The sequence below is a fragment of the Ascidia mentula genome, chromosome 4 (genome assembly GCF_947561715.1).
Source record: "Ascidia mentula chromosome 4, kaAscMent1.1, whole genome shotgun sequence".
Classification (NCBI taxonomy): Eukaryota; Metazoa; Chordata; class Ascidiacea; order Phlebobranchia; family Ascidiidae; genus Ascidia; species Ascidia mentula.
In genome coordinates, this window is record NC_138569.1 from 14,037,207 (window position 1) to 14,057,923 (window position 20,717).

General features: G+C 42.0%; 19 non-coding genes across 19 annotated transcripts; 11 read left to right on the forward strand and 8 right to left on the reverse strand.

Moving 5' to 3' along the window:
• Positions 1 to 1,281: 1,281 nt before the first annotated feature.
• Positions 1,282 to 1,353, reverse strand: Trnap-ugg (transfer RNA proline (anticodon UGG)). The gene has a single exon. It is a non-coding gene; the product is annotated as a tRNA-Pro (tRNA).
• A 2,068-nt stretch (positions 1,354 to 3,421) lies between these two features.
• Trnap-ugg (transfer RNA proline (anticodon UGG)) lies at positions 3,422 to 3,493 on the reverse strand. Its single transcript has one exon. It is a non-coding gene; the product is annotated as a tRNA-Pro (tRNA).
• A 170-nt stretch (positions 3,494 to 3,663) lies between these two features.
• On the forward strand, positions 3,664 to 3,735 carry Trnad-guc (transfer RNA aspartic acid (anticodon GUC)). The gene has a single exon. It is a non-coding gene; the product is annotated as a tRNA-Asp (tRNA).
• A 504-nt stretch (positions 3,736 to 4,239) lies between these two features.
• Positions 4,240 to 4,311, forward strand: Trnad-guc (transfer RNA aspartic acid (anticodon GUC)). The gene has a single exon. It is a non-coding gene; the product is annotated as a tRNA-Asp (tRNA).
• A 1,491-nt stretch (positions 4,312 to 5,802) lies between these two features.
• On the forward strand, positions 5,803 to 5,874 carry Trnad-guc (transfer RNA aspartic acid (anticodon GUC)). The gene has a single exon. It is a non-coding gene; the product is annotated as a tRNA-Asp (tRNA).
• A 1,826-nt stretch (positions 5,875 to 7,700) lies between these two features.
• Trnap-ugg (transfer RNA proline (anticodon UGG)) lies at positions 7,701 to 7,772 on the reverse strand. Its single transcript has one exon. It is a non-coding gene; the product is annotated as a tRNA-Pro (tRNA).
• Positions 7,773 to 7,942: 170 nt separating this feature from the next.
• Trnad-guc (transfer RNA aspartic acid (anticodon GUC)) lies at positions 7,943 to 8,014 on the forward strand. The gene has a single exon. It is a non-coding gene; the product is annotated as a tRNA-Asp (tRNA).
• A 504-nt stretch (positions 8,015 to 8,518) lies between these two features.
• Positions 8,519 to 8,590, forward strand: Trnad-guc (transfer RNA aspartic acid (anticodon GUC)). Its single transcript has one exon. It is a non-coding gene; the product is annotated as a tRNA-Asp (tRNA).
• Positions 8,591 to 10,081: 1,491 nt separating this feature from the next.
• On the forward strand, positions 10,082 to 10,153 carry Trnad-guc (transfer RNA aspartic acid (anticodon GUC)). Its single transcript has one exon. It is a non-coding gene; the product is annotated as a tRNA-Asp (tRNA).
• A 1,826-nt stretch (positions 10,154 to 11,979) lies between these two features.
• On the reverse strand, positions 11,980 to 12,051 carry Trnap-ugg (transfer RNA proline (anticodon UGG)). The gene has a single exon. It is a non-coding gene; the product is annotated as a tRNA-Pro (tRNA).
• A 170-nt stretch (positions 12,052 to 12,221) lies between these two features.
• Trnad-guc (transfer RNA aspartic acid (anticodon GUC)) lies at positions 12,222 to 12,293 on the forward strand. Its single transcript has one exon. It is a non-coding gene; the product is annotated as a tRNA-Asp (tRNA).
• Positions 12,294 to 14,119: 1,826 nt separating this feature from the next.
• Trnap-ugg (transfer RNA proline (anticodon UGG)) lies at positions 14,120 to 14,191 on the reverse strand. The gene has a single exon. It is a non-coding gene; the product is annotated as a tRNA-Pro (tRNA).
• A 170-nt stretch (positions 14,192 to 14,361) lies between these two features.
• On the forward strand, positions 14,362 to 14,433 carry Trnad-guc (transfer RNA aspartic acid (anticodon GUC)). The gene has a single exon. It is a non-coding gene; the product is annotated as a tRNA-Asp (tRNA).
• A 1,826-nt stretch (positions 14,434 to 16,259) lies between these two features.
• Positions 16,260 to 16,331, reverse strand: Trnap-ugg (transfer RNA proline (anticodon UGG)). Its single transcript has one exon. It is a non-coding gene; the product is annotated as a tRNA-Pro (tRNA).
• Positions 16,332 to 16,501: 170 nt separating this feature from the next.
• Trnad-guc (transfer RNA aspartic acid (anticodon GUC)) lies at positions 16,502 to 16,573 on the forward strand. The gene has a single exon. It is a non-coding gene; the product is annotated as a tRNA-Asp (tRNA).
• Positions 16,574 to 18,399: 1,826 nt separating this feature from the next.
• On the reverse strand, positions 18,400 to 18,471 carry Trnap-ugg (transfer RNA proline (anticodon UGG)). The gene has a single exon. It is a non-coding gene; the product is annotated as a tRNA-Pro (tRNA).
• Positions 18,472 to 18,641: 170 nt separating this feature from the next.
• On the forward strand, positions 18,642 to 18,713 carry Trnad-guc (transfer RNA aspartic acid (anticodon GUC)). Its single transcript has one exon. It is a non-coding gene; the product is annotated as a tRNA-Asp (tRNA).
• A 505-nt stretch (positions 18,714 to 19,218) lies between these two features.
• On the forward strand, positions 19,219 to 19,290 carry Trnad-guc (transfer RNA aspartic acid (anticodon GUC)). The gene has a single exon. It is a non-coding gene; the product is annotated as a tRNA-Asp (tRNA).
• A 1,249-nt stretch (positions 19,291 to 20,539) lies between these two features.
• On the reverse strand, positions 20,540 to 20,611 carry Trnap-ugg (transfer RNA proline (anticodon UGG)). Its single transcript has one exon. It is a non-coding gene; the product is annotated as a tRNA-Pro (tRNA).
• Between the last annotated feature and the right edge of the window lie 106 nt (positions 20,612 to 20,717).

Sequence of the window (20,717 nt, forward strand, 5' to 3'; positions counted from 1 at the left end):
GGGAGACCGGGGTTCGATTCCCCCATGGGGAGAAATTTTATCAGAAATATATTCCATTGCATTTGTCACATGCCGAATGGCCGAATCGTGCTTATTTCATGTTCATAATTTATTTAAAAGGAACAATAGCAAATATAATGTCAGCACTGGTAAGAAGAAGAATGCGTGTATAGATTTCCTGCACAGTAATGTCAACGCAGATATTGCATGGGCGGATAAAAATGGCAACAACGTATGGTGATAAATACGCGAGATTCACGAGTGAACGAGATGAAACTTTTCGTTGTACAACCACGTTTGTTTGGCGCAGGTAATAAACCTCTTATTACGCACAGGCCCTCATCAAATGCCGACAATGTCTGCCGTGTTGCTTTCGGAGCACTTTAGACATAAGTGAGGCGCACGAAGAGGACGATTTAGGACTGGAATCGACGTCCGATATGGGCATGAATGCTGAAATTCTTGACAGCGGGACACTTGAAGAATTTGTTGATGGTCGGCTTGCATTTGTAAAGATTCTTTCACATTTTCGTATACGCTTGCTTGTGGGATTGTGGTGGCGATCCTGCGTAATACTGTTACGTTTAGACGAAGAGTCGGCATCATCATCGAGGCGGGATCGTTTTCTTGACTTTGGAGTGCTGCAGTTTAGCTCCGGTGGAAAGACACATACTTTCTGGCTAGTTGTGCGCTTTGAAACTTTAGTGATGATTCTTCTTGGTCGAGAGTCAACCTGAAGCGTTTCTTTCAGGACCTGCACACATGCAAAAAGAAACTTGTCAAACAATCGTCGATAGATCTCTTGACCAATTTAATAGTCAATTTTCGAAACTTTACATAATTTACATGCTTTTGGGCCACTTACCATGCTGAGAAGAAGAACTTCTTCACTTTCGACGAATGTATGCATTACTTGCTCGTGATGTATTGCGCGTTTCAAAGTAAAAATATATTCTTGTTTTGTCCAATAGGAGTTGATGCAAGTTGTTAATGGATCCAACTTTTGTGGCAGCCATTTTATATTAATTGTTGAAGAGTGGAAGTAGAAAAAAAGAGAGAAACTCGCCCTTGAGTTCTTTCATCATCCATCAACGCGCGTTATCTCAGTGTTGTTTTTCTGAATAACCTTCAAGTTTCTTATCGGCGCCCCGTGTCCGCTTCATCTTTTCGCTCGCTTGCGAAACGTGCCAACCAACTGGAATTTCAAAGAGTCGTCGCAAACTGCGTCACTGACAATCTAAGCATGCACTTATTTCAACAAAAGAGGCTTCAAAGAACTTCGGGCTCGTCCGGGATTTGAACCCGGGACCTCTCGCACCCAAAGCGAGAATCATACCCCTAGACCAACGAGCCGTGGTTGTATATCGTTTAATATACTTTGGGTTATATTGTTAAAAAGTAATTCGTGAAAAAACAACAAAAAATTATTTTCTGACCGACGAAACCAACACAATGCAATGCTTGAGCTGATGTGTGATTGCATGTGAAAAAGTTTGCACAGTCACCATACGATCCTTGGCATGTCCTCGTTAGTATAGTGGTGAGTATCCCCGCCTGTCACGCGGGAGACCGGGGCTCGATTCCCCGACGGGGAGGATTGTTTTGACGGATATGCACGTCTGAGATGATGTTCACGTGACTAGAAAGTAGGAAGTAAACCTTTGTGTAACTTGCGATCCACTCCACTTTCAATCGGACGATGGCACTGAAAAGATTATGCTCGCGCAATATCTTGTTGCCCTCTGTCAATTCTCAATCAGCAAAAAGCGTTTTTTGTTGAATCAATCATCGTTCTGGATCTGACACATTTATGCTTGTGATAATTGTCAACTATTCTTTCCAGCTGCAGTGGTTGACATTTTTGGAAAGATCAAGTAATGAGGTAAAACTTAGCAGTATAGTTTCAATCAATTTCGTTGCTTCGGCACAAAATCTGGGTATACATGGATCCTTAATCCTTTGTCAATTTTTCGTTGTCACGGAATATTGTCCGTTCCAAATGTGCCTTATCTTTTGAAGACGCTGGAGTTGCGTATGCTTTTTGTTAGCCAAGACACAGTGATTTAGATTAAATGTCAGATTGTTGGACATGTGCTTCAGTCCTCGTTAGTATAGTGGTAAGTATCCCCGCCTGTCACGCGGGAGACCGGGGTTCGATTCCCCCATGGGGAGAAATTTTATCAGAAATATATTCCATTGCATTTGTCACATGCCGAATGGCCGAATCGTGCTTATTTCATGTTCATAATTTATTTAAAAGGAACAATAGCAAATATAATGTCAGCACTGGTAAGAAGAAGAATGCGTGTATAGATTTCCTGCACAGTAATGTCAACGCAGATATTGCATGGGCGGATAAAAATGGCAACAACGTATGGTGATAAATACGCGAGATTCACGAGTGAACGAGATGAAACTTTTCGTTGTACAACCACGTTTGTTTGGCGCAGGTAATAAACCTCTTATTACGCACAGGCCCTCATCAAATGCCGACAATGTCTGCCGTGTTGCTTTCGGAGCACTTTAGACATAAGTGAGGCGCACGAAGAGGACGATTTAGGACTGGAATCGACGTCCGATATGGGCATGAATGCTGAAATTCTTGACAGCGGGACACTTGAAGAATTTGTTGATGGTCGGCTTGCATTTGTAAAGATTCTTTCACATTTTCGTATACGCTTGCTTGTGGGATTGTGGTGGCGATCCTGCGTAATACTGTTACGTTTAGACGAAGAGTCGGCATCATCATCGAGGCGGGATCGTTTTCTTGACTTTGGAGTGCTGCAGTTTAGCTCCGGTGGAAAGACACATACTTTCTGGCTAGTTGTGCGCTTTGAAACTTTAGTGATGATTCTTCTTGGTCGAGAGTCAACCTGAAGCGTTTCTTTCAGGACCTGCACACATGCAAAAAGAAACTTGTCAAACAATCGTCGATAGATCTCTTGACCAATTTAATAGTCAATTTTCGAAACTTTACATAATTTACATGCTTTTGGGCCACTTACCATGCTGAGAAGAAGAACTTCTTCACTTTCGACGAATGTATGCATTACTTGCTCGTGATGTATTGCGCGTTTCAAAGTAAAAATATATTCTTGTTTTGTCCAATAGGAGTTGATGCAAGTTGTTAATGGATCCAACTTTTGTGGCAGCCATTTTATATTAATTGTTGAAGAGTGGAAGTAGAAAAAAAGAGTGAAACTCGCCATTGAGTTCTTTCATCATCCATCAACGCGCGTTATCTCAGTGTTGTTTTTCTGAATAACCTTCAAGTTTCCTATCGGCGTCCCGTGTCCGCTTCATCTTTTCGCTCGCTTGCGAAACGTGCCAACCAATTGGAATTTCAAAGAGTCGTCGCAAACTGCGTCACTGACAATCTAAGCATGCTCTTATTTCAACAAAAGAGGCTTCAAAGAACTTCGGGCTCGTCCTGGATTTGAACCCGGGACCTCTCGCACCCAAAGCGAGAATCATACCCCTAGACCAACGAGCCGTGGTTGTATATCGTTTAATATACTTTGGGTTATATTGTTAAAAAGTAATTCGTGAAAAAACAACAAAAAATTATTTTCTGACCGACGAAACCAACACAATGCAATGCTTGAGCTGATGTGTGATTGCATGTGAAAAAGTTTGCACAGTCACCATACGATCCTTGGCATGTCCTCGTTAGTATAGTGGTGAGTATCCCCGCCTGTCACGCGGGAGACCGGGGTTCGATTCCCCGACGGGGAGGATTGTTTTGACGGATATGCACGTCTGAGATGATGTTCACGTGACTAGAAAGTAGGAAGTAAACCTTTGTGTAACTTGCGATCCACTCCACTTTCAATCGGACGATGGCACTGAAAAGATTATGCTCGCGCAATATCTTGTTGCCCTCTGTCAATTCTCAATCAGCAAAAGCGTTTTTTGTTGAATCAATTATCGTTGTGGATCTGACACATTTATGCTTGTGATAATTGTCAACTATTCATTCCAGCTGCAGTGGTTGACATTTTTGGAAAGATCAAGTAATGAGGTAAAACTTAGCAGTATAGTTTCAATCAATTTCGTTGCTTCGGCACAAAATCTGGGTATACATGGATCCTTAATCCTTTGTCAATTTTTCGTTGTCACGGAATATTGTCCGTTCCAAATGTGCCTTATCTTTTGAAGACGCTGGAGTTGCGTATGCTTTTTGTTAGCCAAGACACAGTGATTTAGATTAAATGTCAGATTGTTGGACATGTGCTTCAGTCCTCGTTAGTATAGTGGTAAGTATCCCCGCCTGTCACGCGGGAGACCGGGGTTCGATTCCCCGACGGGGAGAAATTTTATCAGAAATATATTCCATTGCATTTGTCACATGCCGAATGGCCGAATCGTGCTTATTTCATGTTCATAATTTATTTAAAAGGAACAATAGCAAATATAATGTCAGCACTGGTAAGAAGAAGAATGCGTGTATAGATTTCCTGCACAGTAATGTCAACGCAGATATTGCATGGGCGGATAAATATGGCAACAACGTATGGTGATAAATACGCGAGATTCACGAGTGAACGAGATGAAACTTTTCGTTGTACAACCACGTTTGTTTGGCGCAGGTAATAAACCTCTTATTACGCACAGGCCCTCATCAAATGCCGACAATGTCTGCCGTGTTGCTTTCGGAGCACTTTAGACATAAGTGAGGCGCACGAAGAGGACGATTTAGGACTGGAATCGACGTCCGATATGGGCATGAATGCTAAAATTCTTGACAGCGGGACACTTGAAGAATTTGTTGATGGTCGGCTTGCATTTGTAAAGATTCTTTCACATTTTCGTATACGCTTGCTTGTGGGATTGTGGTGGCGATCCTGCGTAATACTGTTACGTTGAGACGAAGAGTCGGCATCATCATCGAGGCGGGATCGTTTTCTTGACTTTGGAGTGCTGCAGTTTAGCTCCGGTGGAAAGACACATACTTTCTGGCTAGTTGTGCGCTTTGAAACTTTAGTGATGATTCTTCTTGGTCGAGAGTCAACCTGAAGCGTTTCTTTCAGGACCTGCACACATGCAAAAAGAAACTTGTCAAACAATCGTCGATAGATCTCTTGACCAATTTAATAGTCAATTTTCGAAACTTTACATAATTTACATGCTTTTGGGCCACTTACCATGCTGAGAAGAAGAACTTCTTCACTTTCGACGAATGTATGCATTACTTGCTCGTGATGTATTGCGCGTTTCAAAGTAAAAATATATTCTTGTTTTGTCCAATAGGAGTTGATGCAAGTTGTTAATGGATCCAACTTTTGTGGCAGCCATTTTATATTAATTGTTGAAGAGTGGAAGTAGAAAAAAAGAGAGAAACTCGCCATTGAGTTCTTTCATCATCCATCAACGCGCGTTATCTCAGTGTTGTTTTTCTGAATAACCTTCAAGTTTCCTATCGGCGTCCCGTGTCCGCTTCATCTTTTCGCTCGCTTGCGAAACGTGCCAACCAATTGGAATTTCAAAGAGTCGTCGCAAACTGCGTCACTGACAATCTAAGCATGCTCTTATTTCAACAAAAGAGGCTTCAAAGAACTTCGGGCTCGTCCTGGATTTGAACCCGGGACCTCTCGCACCCAAAGCGAGAATCATACCCCTAGACCAACGATCCGTGGTTGTATATCGTTTAATATACTTTGGGTTATATTGTTAAAAAGTAATTCGTGAAAAAACAACAAAAAATTATTTTCTGACCGACGAAACCAACACAATGCAATGCTTGAGCTGATGTGTGATTGCATGTGAAAAAGTTTGCACAGTCACCATACGATCCTTGGCATGTCCTCGTTAGTATAGTGGTGAGTATCCCCGCCTGTCACGCGGGAGACCGGGGTTCGATTCCCCGACGGGGAGGATTGTTTTGACGGATATGCACGTCTGAGATGATGTTCACGTGACTAGAAAGTAGGAAATAAACCTTTGTGTAACTTGCGATCCACTCCACTTTCAATCGGACGATGGCACTGAAAAGATTATGCTCGCGCAATATCTTGTTGCCCTCTGTCAATTCTCAATCAGCAAAAAGCGTTTTATGTTGAATCAATTATCGTTGTGGATCTGACACATTTATGCTTGTGATAATTGTCAACTATTCATTCCAGCTGCAGTGGTTGACATTTTTGGAAAGATCAAGTAATGAGGTAAAACTTAGCAGTATAGTTTCAATCAATTTCGTTGCTTCGGCACAAAATCTGGGTATACATGGATCCTTAATCCTTTGTCAATTTTTCGTTGTCACGGAATATTGTCCGTTCCAAATGTGCCTTATCTTTTGAAGACGCTGGAGTTGCGTATGCTTTTTGTTAGCCAAGACACAGTGATTTAGATTAAATGTCAGATTGTTGGACATGTGCTTCAGTCCTCGTTAGTATAGTGGTAAGTATCCCCGCCTGTCACGCGGGAGACCGGGGTTCGATTCCCCCATGGGGAGAAATTTTATCAGAAATATATTCCATTGCATTTGTCACATGCCGAATGGCCGAATCGTGCTTATTTCATGTTCATAATTTATTTAAAAGGAACAATAGCAAATATAATGTCAGCACTGGTAAGAAGAAGAATGCGTGTATAGATTTCCTGCACAGTAATGTCAACGCAGATATTGCATGGGCGGATAAAAATGGCAACAACGTATGGTGATAAATACGCGAGATTCACGAGTGAACGAGATGAAACTTTTCGTTGTACAACCACGTTTGTTTGGCGCAGGTAATAAACCTCTTATTACGCACAGGCCCTCATCAAATGCCGACAATGTCTGCCGTGTTGCTTTCGGAGCACTTTAGACATAAGTGAGGCGCACGAAGAGGACGATTTAGGACTGGAATCGACGTCCGATATGGGCATGAATGCTGAAATTCTTGACAGCGGGACACTTGAAGAATTTGTTGATGGTCGGCTTGCATTTGTAAAGATTCTTTCACATTTTCGTATACGCTTGCTTGTGGGATTGTGGTGGCGATCCTGCGTAATACTGTTACGTTTAGACGAAGAGTCGGCATCATCATCGAGGCGGGATCGTTTTCTTGACTTTGGAGTGCTGCAGTTTAGCTCCGGTGGAAAGACACATACTTTCTGGCTAGTTGTGCGCTTTGAAACTTTAGTGATGATTCTTCTTGGTCGAGAGTCAACCTGAAGCGTTTCTTTCAGGACCTGCACACATGCAAAAAGAAACTTGTCAAACAATCGTCGATAGATCTCTTGACCAATTTAATAGTCAATTTTCGAAACTTTACATAATTTACATGCTTTTGGGCCACTTACCATGCTGAGAAGAAGAACTTCTTCACTTTCGACGAATGTATGCATTACTTGCTCGTGATGTATTGCGCGTTTCAAAGTAAAAATATATTCTTGTTTTGTCCAATAGGAGTTGATGCAAGTTGTTAATGGATCCAACTTTTGTGGCAGCCATTTTATATTAATTGTTGAAGAGTGGAAGTAGAAAAAAAGAGTGAAACTCGCCATTGAGTTCTTTCATCATCCATCAACGCGCGTTATCTCAGTGTTGTTTTTCTGAATAACCTTCAAGTTTCCTATCGGCGTCCCGTGTCCGCTTCATCTTTTCGCTCGCTTGCGAAACGTGCCAACCAATTGGAATTTCAAAGAGTCGTCGCAAACTGCGTCACTGACAATCTAAGCATGCTCTTATTTCAACAAAAGAGGCTTCAAAGAACTTCGGGCTCGTCCTGGATTTGAACCCGGGACCTCTCGCACCCAAAGCGAGAATCATACCCCTAGACCAACGAGCCGTGGTTGTATATCGTTTAATATACTTTGGGTTATATTGTTAAAAAGTAATTCGTGAAAAAACAACAAAAAATTATTTTCTGACCGACGAAACCAACACAATGCAATGCTTGAGCTGATGTGTGATTGCATGTGAAAAAGTTTGCACAGTCACCATACGATCCTTGGCATGTCCTCGTTAGTATAGTGGTGAGTATCCCCGCCTGTCACGCGGGAGACCGGGGTTCGATTCCCCGACGGGGAGGATTGTTTTGACGGATATGCACGTCTGAGATGATGTTCACGTGACTAGAAAGTAGGAAGTAAACCTTTGTGTAACTTGCGATCCACTCCACTTTCAATCGGACGATGGCACTGAAAAGATTATGCTCGCGCAATATCTTGTTGCCCTCTGTCAATTCTCAATCAGCAAAAGCGTTTTTTGTTGAATCAATTATCGTTGTGGATCTGACACATTTATGCTTGTGATAATTGTCAACTATTCATTCCAGCTGCAGTGGTTGACATTTTTGGAAAGATCAAGTAATGAGGTAAAACTTAGCAGTATAGTTTCAATCAATTTCGTTGCTTCGGCACAAAATCTGGGTATACATGGATCCTTAATCCTTTGTCAATTTTTCGTTGTCACGGAATATTGTCCGTTCCAAATGTGCCTTATCTTTTGAAGACGCTGGAGTTGCGTATGCTTTTTGTTAGCCAAGACACAGTGATTTAGATTAAATGTCAGATTGTTGGACATGTGCTTCAGTCCTCGTTAGTATAGTGGTAAGTATCCCCGCCTGTCACGCGGGAGACCGGGGTTCGATTCCCCGACGGGGAGAAATTTTATCAGAAATATATTCCATTGCATTTGTCACATGCCGAATGGCCGAATCGTGCTTATTTCATGTTCATAATTTATTTAAAAGGAACAATAGCAAATATAATGTCAGCACTGGTAAGAAGAAGAATGCGTGTATAGATTTCCTGCACAGTAATGTCAACGCAGATATTGCATGGGCGGATAAATATGGCAACAACGTATGGTGATAAATACGCGAGATTCACGAGTGAACGAGATGAAACTTTTCGTTGTACAACCACGTTTGTTTGGCGCAGGTAATAAACCTCTTATTACGCACAGGCCCTCATCAAATGCCGACAATGTCTGCCGTGTTGCTTTCGGAGCACTTTAGACATAAGTGAGGCGCACGAAGAGGACGATTTAGGACTGGAATCGACGTCCGATATGGGCATGAATGCTAAAATTCTTGACAGCGGGACACTTGAAGAATTTGTTGATGGTCGGCTTGCATTTGTAAAGATTCTTTCACATTTTCGTATACGCTTGCTTGTGGGATTGTGGTGGCGATCCTGCGTAATACTGTTACGTTGAGACGAAGAGTCGGCATCATCATCGAGGCGGGATCGTTTTCTTGACTTTGGAGTGCTGCAGTTTAGCTCCGGTGGAAAGACACATACTTTCTGGCTAGTTGTGCGCTTTGAAACTTTAGTGATGATTCTTCTTGGTCGAGAGTCAACCTGAAGCGTTTCTTTCAGGACCTGCACACATGCAAAAAGAAACTTGTCAAACAATCGTCGATAGATCTCTTGACCAATTTAATAGTCAATTTTCGAAACTTTACATAATTTACATGCTTTTGGGCCACTTACCATGCTGAGAAGAAGAACTTCTTCACTTTCGACGAATGTATGCATTACTTGCTCGTGATGTATTGCGCGTTTCAAAGTAAAAATATATTCTTGTTTTGTCCAATAGGAGTTGATGCAAGTTGTTAATGGATCCAACTTTTGTGGCAGCCATTTTATATTAATTGTTGAAGAGTGGAAGTAGAAAAAAAGAGAGAAACTCGCCATTGAGTTCTTTCATCATCCATCAACGCGCGTTATCTCAGTGTTGTTTTTCTGAATAACCTTCAAGTTTCCTATCGGCGTCCCGTGTCCGCTTCATCTTTTCGCTCGCTTGCGAAACGTGCCAACCAATTGGAATTTCAAAGAGTCGTCGCAAACTGCGTCACTGACAATCTAAGCATGCTCTTATTTCAACAAAAGAGGCTTCAAAGAACTTCGGGCTCGTCCTGGATTTGAACCCGGGACCTCTCGCACCCAAAGCGAGAATCATACCCCTAGACCAACGATCCGTGGTTGTATATCGTTTAATATACTTTGGGTTATATTGTTAAAAAGTAATTCGTGAAAAAACAACAAAAAATTATTTTCTGACCGACGAAACCAACACAATGCAATGCTTGAGCTGATGTGTGATTGCATGTGAAAAAGTTTGCACAGTCACCATACGATCCTTGGCATGTCCTCGTTAGTATAGTGGTGAGTATCCCCGCCTGTCACGCGGGAGACCGGGGTTCGATTCCCCGACGGGGAGGATTGTTTTGACGGATATGCACGTCTGAGATGATGTTCACGTGACTAGAAAGTAGGAAATAAACCTTTGTGTAACTTGCGATCCACTCCACTTTCAATCGGACGATGGCACTGAAAAGATTATGCTCGCGCAATATCTTGTTGCCCTCTGTCAATTCTCAATCAGCAAAAAGCGTTTTATGTTGAATCAATTATCGTTGTGGATCTGACACATTTATGCTTGTGATAATTGTCAACTATTCATTCCAGCTGCAGTGGTTGACATTTTTGGAAAGATCAAGTAATGAGGTAAAACTTAGCAGTATAGTTTCAATCAATTTCGTTGCTTCGGCACAAAATCTGGGTATACATGGATCCTTAATCCTTTGTCAATTTTTCGTTGTCACGGAATATTGTCCGTTCCAAATGTGCCTTATCTTTTGAAGACGCTGGAGTTGCGTATGCTTTTTGTTAGCCAAGACACAGTGATTTAGATTAAATGTCAGATTGTTGGACATGTGCTTCAGTCCTCGTTAGTATAGTGGTAAGTATCCCCGCCTGTCACGCGGGAGACCGGGTTTCGATTCCCCGACGGGGAGAAATTTTATCAGAAATATATTCCATTGCATTTGTCACATGCCGAATGGCCGAATCGTGCTTATTTCATGTTCATAATTTATTTAAAAGGAACAATAGCAAATATAATGTCAGCACTGGTAAGAAGAAGAATGCGTGTATAGATTTCCTGCACAGTAATGTCAACGCAGATATTGCATGGGCGGATAAAAATGGCAACAACGTATGGTGATAAATACGCGAGATTCACGAGTGAACGAGATGAAACTTTTCGTTGTACAACCACGTTTGTTTGGCGCAGGTAATAAACCTCTTATTACGCACAGGCCCTCATCAAATGCCGACAATGTCTGCCGTGTTGCTTTCGGAGCACTTTAGACATAAGTGAGGCGCACGAAGAGGACGATTTAGGACTGGAATCGACGTCCGATATGGGCATGAATGCTGAAATTCTTGACAGCGGGACACTTGAAGAATTTGTTGATGGTCGGCTTGCATTTGTAAAGATTCTTTCACATTTTCGTATACGCTTGCTTGTGGGATTGTGGTGGCGATCCTGCGTAATACTGTTACGTTTAGACGAAGAGTCGGCGTCATCATCGAGGCGGGATCGTTTTCTTGACTTTGGAGTGCTGCAGTTTAGCTCCGGTGGAAAGACACATACTTTCTGGCTAGTTGTGCGCTTTGAAACTTTAGTGATGATTCTTCTTGGTCGAGAGTCAACCTGAAGCGTTTCTTTCAGGACCTGCACACATGCAAAAAGAAACTTGTCAAACAATCGTCGATAGATCTCTTGACCAATTTAATAGTCAATTTTCGAAACTTTACATAATTTACATGCTGTTGGGCCACTTACCATGCTGAGAAGAAGAACTTCTTCACTTTCGACGAATGTATGCATTACTTGCTCGTGATGTATTGCGCGTTTCAAAGTAAAAATATATTCTTGTTTTGTCCAATAGGAGTTGATGCAAGTTGTTAATGGATCCAACTTTTGTGGCAGCCATTTTATATTAATTGTTGAAGAGTGGAAGTAGAAAAAAAGAGAGAAACTCGCCATTGAGTTCTTTCATCATCCATCAACGCGCGTTATCTCAGTGTTGTTTTTCTGAATAACCTTCAAGTTTCCTATCGGCGTCCCGTGTCCGCTTCATCTTTTCGCTCGCTTGCGAAACGTGCCAACCAATTGGAATTTCAAAGAGTCGTCGCAAACTGCGTCACTGACAATCTAAGCATGCTCTTATTTCAACAAAAGAGGCTTCAAAGAACTTCGGGCTCGTCCGGGATTTGAACCCGGGACCTCTCGCACCCAAAGCGAGAATCATACCCCTAGACCAACGAGCCGTGGTTGTATATCGTTTAATATACTTTGGGTTATATTGTTAAAAAGTAATTCGTGAAAAAACAACAAAAAATTATTTTCTGACCGACGAAACCAACACAATGCAATGCTTGAGCTGATGTGTGATTGCATGTGAAAAAGTTTGCACAGTCACCATACGATCCTTGGCATGTCCTCGTTAGTATAGTGGTGAGTATCCCCGCCTGTCACGCGGGAGACCGGGGTTCGATTCCCCGACGGGGAGGATTGTTTTGACGGATATGCACGTCTGAGATGATGTTCACGTGACTAGAAAGTAGGAAATAAACCTTTGTGTAACTTGCGATCCACTCCACTTTCAATCGGACGATGGCACTGAAAAGATTATGCTCGCGCAATATCTTGTTGCCCTCTGTCAATTCTCAATCAGCAAAAAGCGTTTTTTGTTGAATCAATTATCGTTGTGGATCTGACACATTTATGCTTGTGATAATTGTCAACTATTCATTCCAGCTGCAGTGGTTGACATTTTTGGAAAGATCAAGTAATGAGGTAAAACTTAGCAGTATAGTTTCAATCAATTTCGTTGCTTCGGCACAAAATCTGGGTATACATGGATCCTTAATCCTTTGTCAATTTTTCGTTGTCACGGAATATTGTCCGTTCCAAATGTGCCTTATCTTTTGAAGACGCTGGAGTTGCGTATGCTTTTTGTTAGCCAAGACACAGTGATTTAGATTAAATGTCAGATTGTTGGACATGTGCTTCAGTCCTCGTTAGTATAGTGGTAAGTATCCCCGCCTGTCACGCGGGAGACCGGGGTTCGATTCCCCCATGGGGAGAAATTTTATCAGCAATATATTCCATTGCATTTGTCACATGCCGAATGGCCGAATCGTGCTTATTTCATGTTCATAATTTATTTAAAAGGAACAATAGCAAATATAATGTCAGCACTGGTAAGAAGAAGAATGCGTGTATAGATTTCCTGCACAGTAATGTCAACGCAGATATTGCATGGGCGGATAAAAATGGCAACAACGTATGGTGATAAATACGCGAGATTCACGAGTGAACGAGATGAAACTTTTCGTTGTACAACCACGTTTGTTTGGCGCAGGTAATAAACCTCTTATTACGCACAGGCCCTCATCAAATGCCGACAATGTCTGCCGTGTTGCTTTCGGAGCACTTTAGACATAAGTGAGGCGCACGAAGAGGACGATTTAGGACTGGAATCGACGTCCGATATGGGCATGAATGCTGAAATTCTTGACAGCGGGACACTTGAAGAATTTGTTGATGGTCGGCTTGCATTTGTAAAGATTCTTTCACATTTTCGTATACGCTTGCTTGTGGGATTGTGGTGGCGATCCTGCGTAATACTGTTACGTTTAGACGAAGAGTCGGCGTCATCATCGAGGCGGGATCGTTTTCTTGACTTTGGAGTGCTGCAGTTTAGCTCCGGTGGAAAGACACATACTTTCTGGCTAGTTGTGCGCTTTGAAACTTTAGTGATGATTCTTCTTGGTCGAGAGTCAACCTGAAGCGTTTCTTTCAGGACCTGCACACATGCAAAAAGAAACTTGTCAAACAATCGTCGATAGATCTCTTGACCAATTTAATAGTCAATTTTCGAAACTTTACATAATTTACATGCTGTTGGGCCACTTACCATGCTGAGAAGAAGAACTTCTTCACTTTCGACGAATGTATGCATTACTTGCTCGTGATGTATTGCGCGTTTCAAAGTAAAAATATATTCTTGTTTTGTCCAATAGGAGTTGATGCAAGTTGTTAATGGATCCAACTTTTGTGGCAGCCATTTTATATTAATTGTTGAAGAGTGGAAGTAGAAAAAAAGAGAGAAACTCGCCATTGAGTTCTTTCATCATCCATCAACGCGCGTTATCTCAGTGTTGTTTTTCTGAATAACCTTCAAGTTTCCTATCGGCGTCCCGTGTCCGCTTCATCTTTTCGCTCGCTTGCGAAACGTGCCAACCAATTGGAATTTCAAAGAGTCGTCGCAAACTGCGTCACTGACAATCTAAGCATGCTCTTATTTCAACAAAAGAGGCTTCAAAGAACTTCGGGCTCGTCCGGGATTTGAACCCGGGACCTCTCGCACCCAAAGCGAGAATCATACCCCTAGACCAACGAGCCGTGGTTGTATATCGTTTAATATACTTTGGGTTATATTGTTAAAAAGTAATTCGTGAAAAAACAACAAAAAATTATTTTCTGACCGACGAAACCAACACAATGCAATGCTTGAGCTGATGTGTGATTGCATGTGAAAAAGTTTGCACAGTCACCATACGATCCTTGGCATGTCCTCGTTAGTATAGTGGTGAGTATCCCCGCCTGTCACGCGGGAGACCGGGGTTCGATTCCCCGACGGGGAGGATTGTTTTGACGGATATGCACGTCTGAGATGATGTTCACGTGACTAGAAAGTAGGAAATAAACCTTTGTGTAACTTGCGATCCACTCCACTTTCAATCGGACGATGGCACTGAAAAGATTATGCTCGCGCAATATCTTGTTGCCCTCTGTCAATTCTCAATCAGCAAAAAGCGTTTTTTGTTGAATCAATTATCGTTGTGGATCTGACACATTTATGCTTGTGATAATTGTCAACTATTCATTCCAGCTGCAGTGGTTGACATTTTTGGAAAGATCAAGTAATGAGGTAAAACTTAGCAGTATAGTTTCAATCAATTTCGTTGCTTCGGCACAAAATCTGGGTATACATGGATCCTTAATCCTTTGTCAATTTTTCGTTGTCACGGAATATTGTCCGTTCCAAATGTGCCTTATCTTTTGAAGACGCTGGAGTTGCGTATGCTTTTTGTTAGCCAAGACACAGTGATTTAGATTAAATGTCAGATTGTTGGACATGTGCTTCAGTCCTCGTTAGTATAGTGGTAAGTATCCCCGCCTGTCACGCGGGAGACCGGGGTTCGATTCCCCCATGGGGAGAAATTTTATCAGCAATATATTCCATTGCATTTGTCACATGCCGAATGGCCGAATCGTGCTTATTTCATGTTCATAATTTATTTAAAAGGAACAATAGCAAATATAATGTCAGCACTGGTAAGAAGAAGAATGCGTGTATAGATTTCCTGCACAGTAATGTCAACGCAGATATTGCATGGGCGGATAAAAATGGCAACAACGTATGGTGATAAATACGCGAGATTCACGAGTGAACGAGATGAAACTTTTCGTTGTACAACCACGTTTGTTTGGCGCAGGTAATAAACCTCTTATTACGCACAGGCCCTCATCAAATGCCGACAATGTCTGCCGTGTTGCTTTCGGAGCACTTTAGACATAAGTGAGGCGCACGAAGAGGACGATTTAGGACTGGAATCGACGTCCGATATGGGCATGAATGCTGAAATTCTTGACAGCGGGACACTTGAAGAATTTGTTGATGGTCGGCTTGCATTTGTAAAGATTCTTTCACATTTTCGTATACGCTTGCTTGTGGGATTGTGGTGGCGATCCTGCGTAATACTGTTACGTTTAGACGAAGAGTCGGCATCATCATCGAGGCGGGATCGTTTTCTTGACTTTGGAGTGCTGCAGTTTAGCTCCGGTGGAAAGACACATACTTTCTGGCTAGTTGTGCGCTTTGAAACTTTAGTGATGATTCTTCTTGGTCGAGAGTCAACCTGAAGCGTTTCTTTCAGGACCTGCACACATGCAAAAAGAAACTTGTCAAACAATCGTCGATAGATCTCTTGACCAATTTAATAGTCAATTTTCGAAACTTTACATAATTTACATGCTTTTGGGCCACTTACCATGCTGAGAAGAAGAACTTCTTCACTTTCGACGAATGTATGCATTACTTGCTCGTGATGTATTGCGCGTTTCAAAGTAAAAATATATTCTTGTTTTGTCCAATAGGAGTTGATGCAAATTGTTAATGGATCCAACTTTTGTGGCAGCCATTTTATATTAATTGTTGAAGAGTGGAAGTAGAAAAAAAGAGAGAAACTCGCCATTGAGTTCTTTCATCATCCATCAACGCGCGTTATCTCAGTGTTGTTTTTCTGAATAACCTTCAAGTTTCCTATCGGCGTCCCGTGTCCGCTTCATCTTTTCGCTCGCTTGCGAAACGTGCCAACCAATTGGAATTTCAAAGAGTCGTCGCAAACTGCGTCACTGACAATCTAAGCATGCTGTTATTTCAACAAAAGAGGCTTCAAAGAACTTCGGGCTCGTCCGGGATTTGAACCCGGGACCTCTCGCACCCAAAGCGAGAATCATACCCCTAGACCAACGAGCCGTGGTTGTAAATCGTTTAATATACTTTGGGTTATATTGTTAAAAAGTAATTCGTGAAAAAACAACAAAAAATTATTTTCTGACCGACGAAACCAACACAATGCAATGCTTGAGCTGATGTGTGATTGCATGTGAAAAAGTTTGCACAGTCACCATACGATCCTTGGCATGTCCTCGTTAGTATAGTGGTGAGTATCCCCGCCTGTCACGCGGGAGACCGGGGTTCGATTCCCCGACGGGGAGGATTGTTTTGACGGATATGCACGTCTGAGATGATGTTCACGTGACTAGAAAGTAGGAAATAAACCTTTGTGTAACTTGCGATCCACTCCACTTTCAATCGGACGATGGCACTGAAAAGATTATGCTCGCGCAATATCTTGTTGCCCTCTGTCAATTCTCAATCAGCAAAAAGCGTTTTTTGTTGAATCAATTATCGTTGTGGATCTGACACATTTATGCTTGTGATAATTGTCAACTATTCATTCCAGCTGCAGTGGTTGACATTTTTGGAAAGATCAAGTAATGAGGTAAAACTTAGCAGTATAGTTTCAATCAATTTCGTTGCTTCGGCACAAAATCTGGGTATACATGGATCCTTAATCCTTTGTCAATTTTTCGTTGTCACGGAATATTGTCCGTTCCAAATGTGCCTTATCTTTTGTAGACGCTGGAGTTGCGTATGCTTTTTGTTAGCCAAGACACAGTGATTTAGATTAAATGTCAGATTGTTGGACATGTGCTTCAGTTCTCGTTAGTATAGTGGTAAGTATCCCCGCCTGTCACGCGGGAGACCGGGGTTCGATTCCCCGACGGGGAGAAATTTTATCAGAAATATATTCCATTGCATTTGTCACATGCCGAATGGCCGAATCGTGCTTATTTCATGTTCATAATTTATTTAAAAGGAACAATAGCAAATATAATGTCAGCACTGGTAAGAAGAAGAATGCGTGTATAGATTTCCTGCACAGTAATGTCAACGCAGATATTGCATGGGCGGATAAAAATGGCAACAACGTATGGTGATAAATACGCGAGATTCACGAGTGAACGAGATGAAACTTTTCGTTGTACAACCACGTTTGTTTGGCGCAGGTAATAAACCTCTTATTACGCACAGGCCCTCATCAAATGCCGACAATGTCTGCCGTGTTGCTTTCGGAGCACTTTAGACATAAGTGAGGCGGACGAAGAGGACGATTTAGGACTGGAATCGACGTCCGATATGGGCATGAATGCTAAAATTCTTGACAGCGGGACACTTGAAGTATTTGTTGATGGTCGGCTTGCATTTGTAAAGATTCTTTCACATTTTCGTATACGCTTGCTTGTGGGATTGTGGTGGCGATCCTGCGTAATACTGTTACGTTGAGACGAAGAGTCGGCATCATCATCGAGGCGGGATCGTTTTCTTGACTTTGGAGTGCTGCAGTTTAGCTCCGGTGGAAAGACACATACTTTCTGGCTAGTTGTGCGCTTTGAAACTTTAGTGATGATTCTTCTTGGTCGAGAGTCAACCTGAAGCGTTTCTTTCAGGACCTGCACACATGCAAAAAGAAACTTGTCAAACAATCGTCGATAGATCTCTTGACCAATTTAATAGTCAATTTTCGAAACTTTACATAATTTACATGCTTTTGGGCCACTTACCATGCTGAGAAGAAGAACTTCTTCACTTTCGACGAATGTATGCATTACTTGCTCGTGATGTATTGCGCGTTTCAAAGTAAAAATATATTCTTGTTTTGTCCAATAGGAGTTGATGCGAGTTGTTAATGGATCCAACTTTTGTGGCAGCCATTTTATATTAATTGTTGAAGAGTGGAAGTAGAAAAAAAGAGAGAAACTCGCCATTGAGTTCTTTCATCATCCATCAACGCGCGTTATCTCAGTGTTGTTTTTCTGAATAACCTTCAAGTTTCTTATCGGCGCCCCGTGTCCGCTTCATCTTTTCGCTCGCTTGCGAAACGTGCCAACCAACTGGAATTTCAAAGAGTCGTCGCAAACTGCATCACTGACAATCTAAGCATGCTCTTATTTCAACAAAAGAGGCTTCAAAGAACTTCGGGCTCGTCCGGGATTTGAACCCGGGACCTCTCGCACCCAAAGCGAGAATCATACCCCTAGACCAACGAGCCGTGGTTGTATATCGTTTAATATACTTTGGGTTATATTGTTAAAAAGTAATTCTTTAAAAAATAACAAAAAATTATTTTCTGACCGACGAAACCAACACAATGCAATGCTTGAGCTGATGTGTGATTGCATGTGAAAAAGTTTGCACAGTCACCATACGATCCTTGGCATGTCCTCGTTAGTATAGTGGTGAGTATCCCCGCCTGTCACGCGGGAGACCGGGGTTCGATTCCCCGACGGGGAGGATTGTTTTGACGGATATGCACGTCTGAGATGATGTTCACGTGACTAGAAAGTAGGAAATAAACCTTTGTGTAACTTGCGATCCACTCCACTTTCAATCGGACGATGGCACTGAAAAGATTATGCTCGCGCAATATCTTGTTGCCCTCTGTCAATTCTCAATCAGCAAAAAGCGTTTTTTGTTGAATCAATCATCGTTGTGGATCTGACACATTTATGCTTGTGATAATTGTCAACTATTCTTTCCAGCTGCAGTGGTTGACATTTTTGGAAAGATCAAGTAATGAGGTAAAACTTAGCAGTATAGTTTCAATCAATTTCGTTGCTTCGGCACAAAATCTGTGTATACATGTATCCTTAATCCTTTGTCAATTTTTCGTTGTCACGGAATATTGTCCGTTCCAAATGTGCCTTATCTTTTGAAGACGCTGGAGTTGCGTATGCTTTTTGTTAGCCAAGACACAGTGATTTAGATTAAATGTCAGATTGTTGGACATGTGCTTCAGTCCTCGTTAGTATAGTGGTAAGTATCCCCGCCTGTCACGCGGGAGACCGGGGTTCGATTCCCCGACGGGGAGAAATTTTATCAGAAATATATTCCATTGCATTTGTCACATGCCGAATGGCCGAATCGTGCTTATTTCATGTTCATAATTTATTTAAAAGGAACAATAGCAAATATAATGTCAGCACTGGCAAGAAGAAGAATGCGTGTATACATTTCCTGCATAGTAATGTCAACGCAGATATTGCATGGGCGGATAAAAATGGCAACAACGTATGGTGACAAATACGCGAGATTCACGAGTGAACGAGATGAAACTTTTCGTTGTACAACCACGTTTGTTTGGCGCAGGTAATAAACCTCTTATTACGCACAGGCCCTCATCAAATGCCGACAATGTCTGCCGTGTTGCTTTCGGAGCACTTTAGACATAAGTGAGGCGCACGAAGAGGACGATTTAGGACTGGAATCGACGTCCGATATGGGCATGAATGCTGAAATTCTTGACAGCGGGACACTTGAAGAATTTGTTGATGGTCGGCTTGCATTTGTAAAGATTCTTTCACATTTTCGTATACGCTTGCTTGTGGGATTGTGGTGGCGATCCTGCGTAATACTGTTACGTTGAGACGAAGAGTCGGCATCATCATCGAGGCGGGATCGTTTTCTTGACTTTGGAGTGCTGCAGTTTAGCTCCGGTGGAAAGACACATACTTTCTGGCTAGTTGTGCGCTTTGAAACTTTAGTGATGATTCTTCTTGGTCGAGAGTCAACCTGAAGCGTTTCTTTCAGGACCTGCACACATGCAAAAAGAAACTTGTCAAACAATCGTCGATAGATCTCTTGACCAATTTAATAATCAATTTTCGAAACTTTACATAATTTACATGCTTTTGGGCCACTTACCATGCTGAGAAGAAGAACTTCTTCACTTTCGACGAATGTATGCATTACTTGCTCGTGATGTATTGCGCGTTTCAAAGTAAAAATATATTCTTGTTTTGTCCAATAGGAGTTGATGCGAGTTGTTAATGGATCCAACTTTTGTGGCAGCCATTTTATATTAATTGTTGAAGAGTGGAAGTAGAAAAAAAGAGAGAAACTCGCCATTGAGTTCTTTCATCATCCATCAACGCGCGTTATCTCAGTGTTGTTTTTCTGAATAACCTTCAAGTTTCTTATCGGCGCCCCGTGTCCGCTTCATCTTTTCGCTCGCTTGCGAAACGTGCCAACCAACTGGAATTTCAAAGAGTCGTCGCAAACTGCATCACTGACAATCTAAGCATGCTCTTATTTCAACAAAAGAGGCTTCAAAGAACTTCGGGCTCGTCCGGGATTTGAACCCGGGACCTCTCGCACCCAAAGCGAGAATCATACCCCTAGACCAACGAGCCGTGGTTGTATATCGTTTAATATACTTTGGGTTATATTGTTAAAAAGTAATTCTTTAAAAAATAACAAAAAATTATTTTCTGACCGACGAAACCAACACAATGCAAT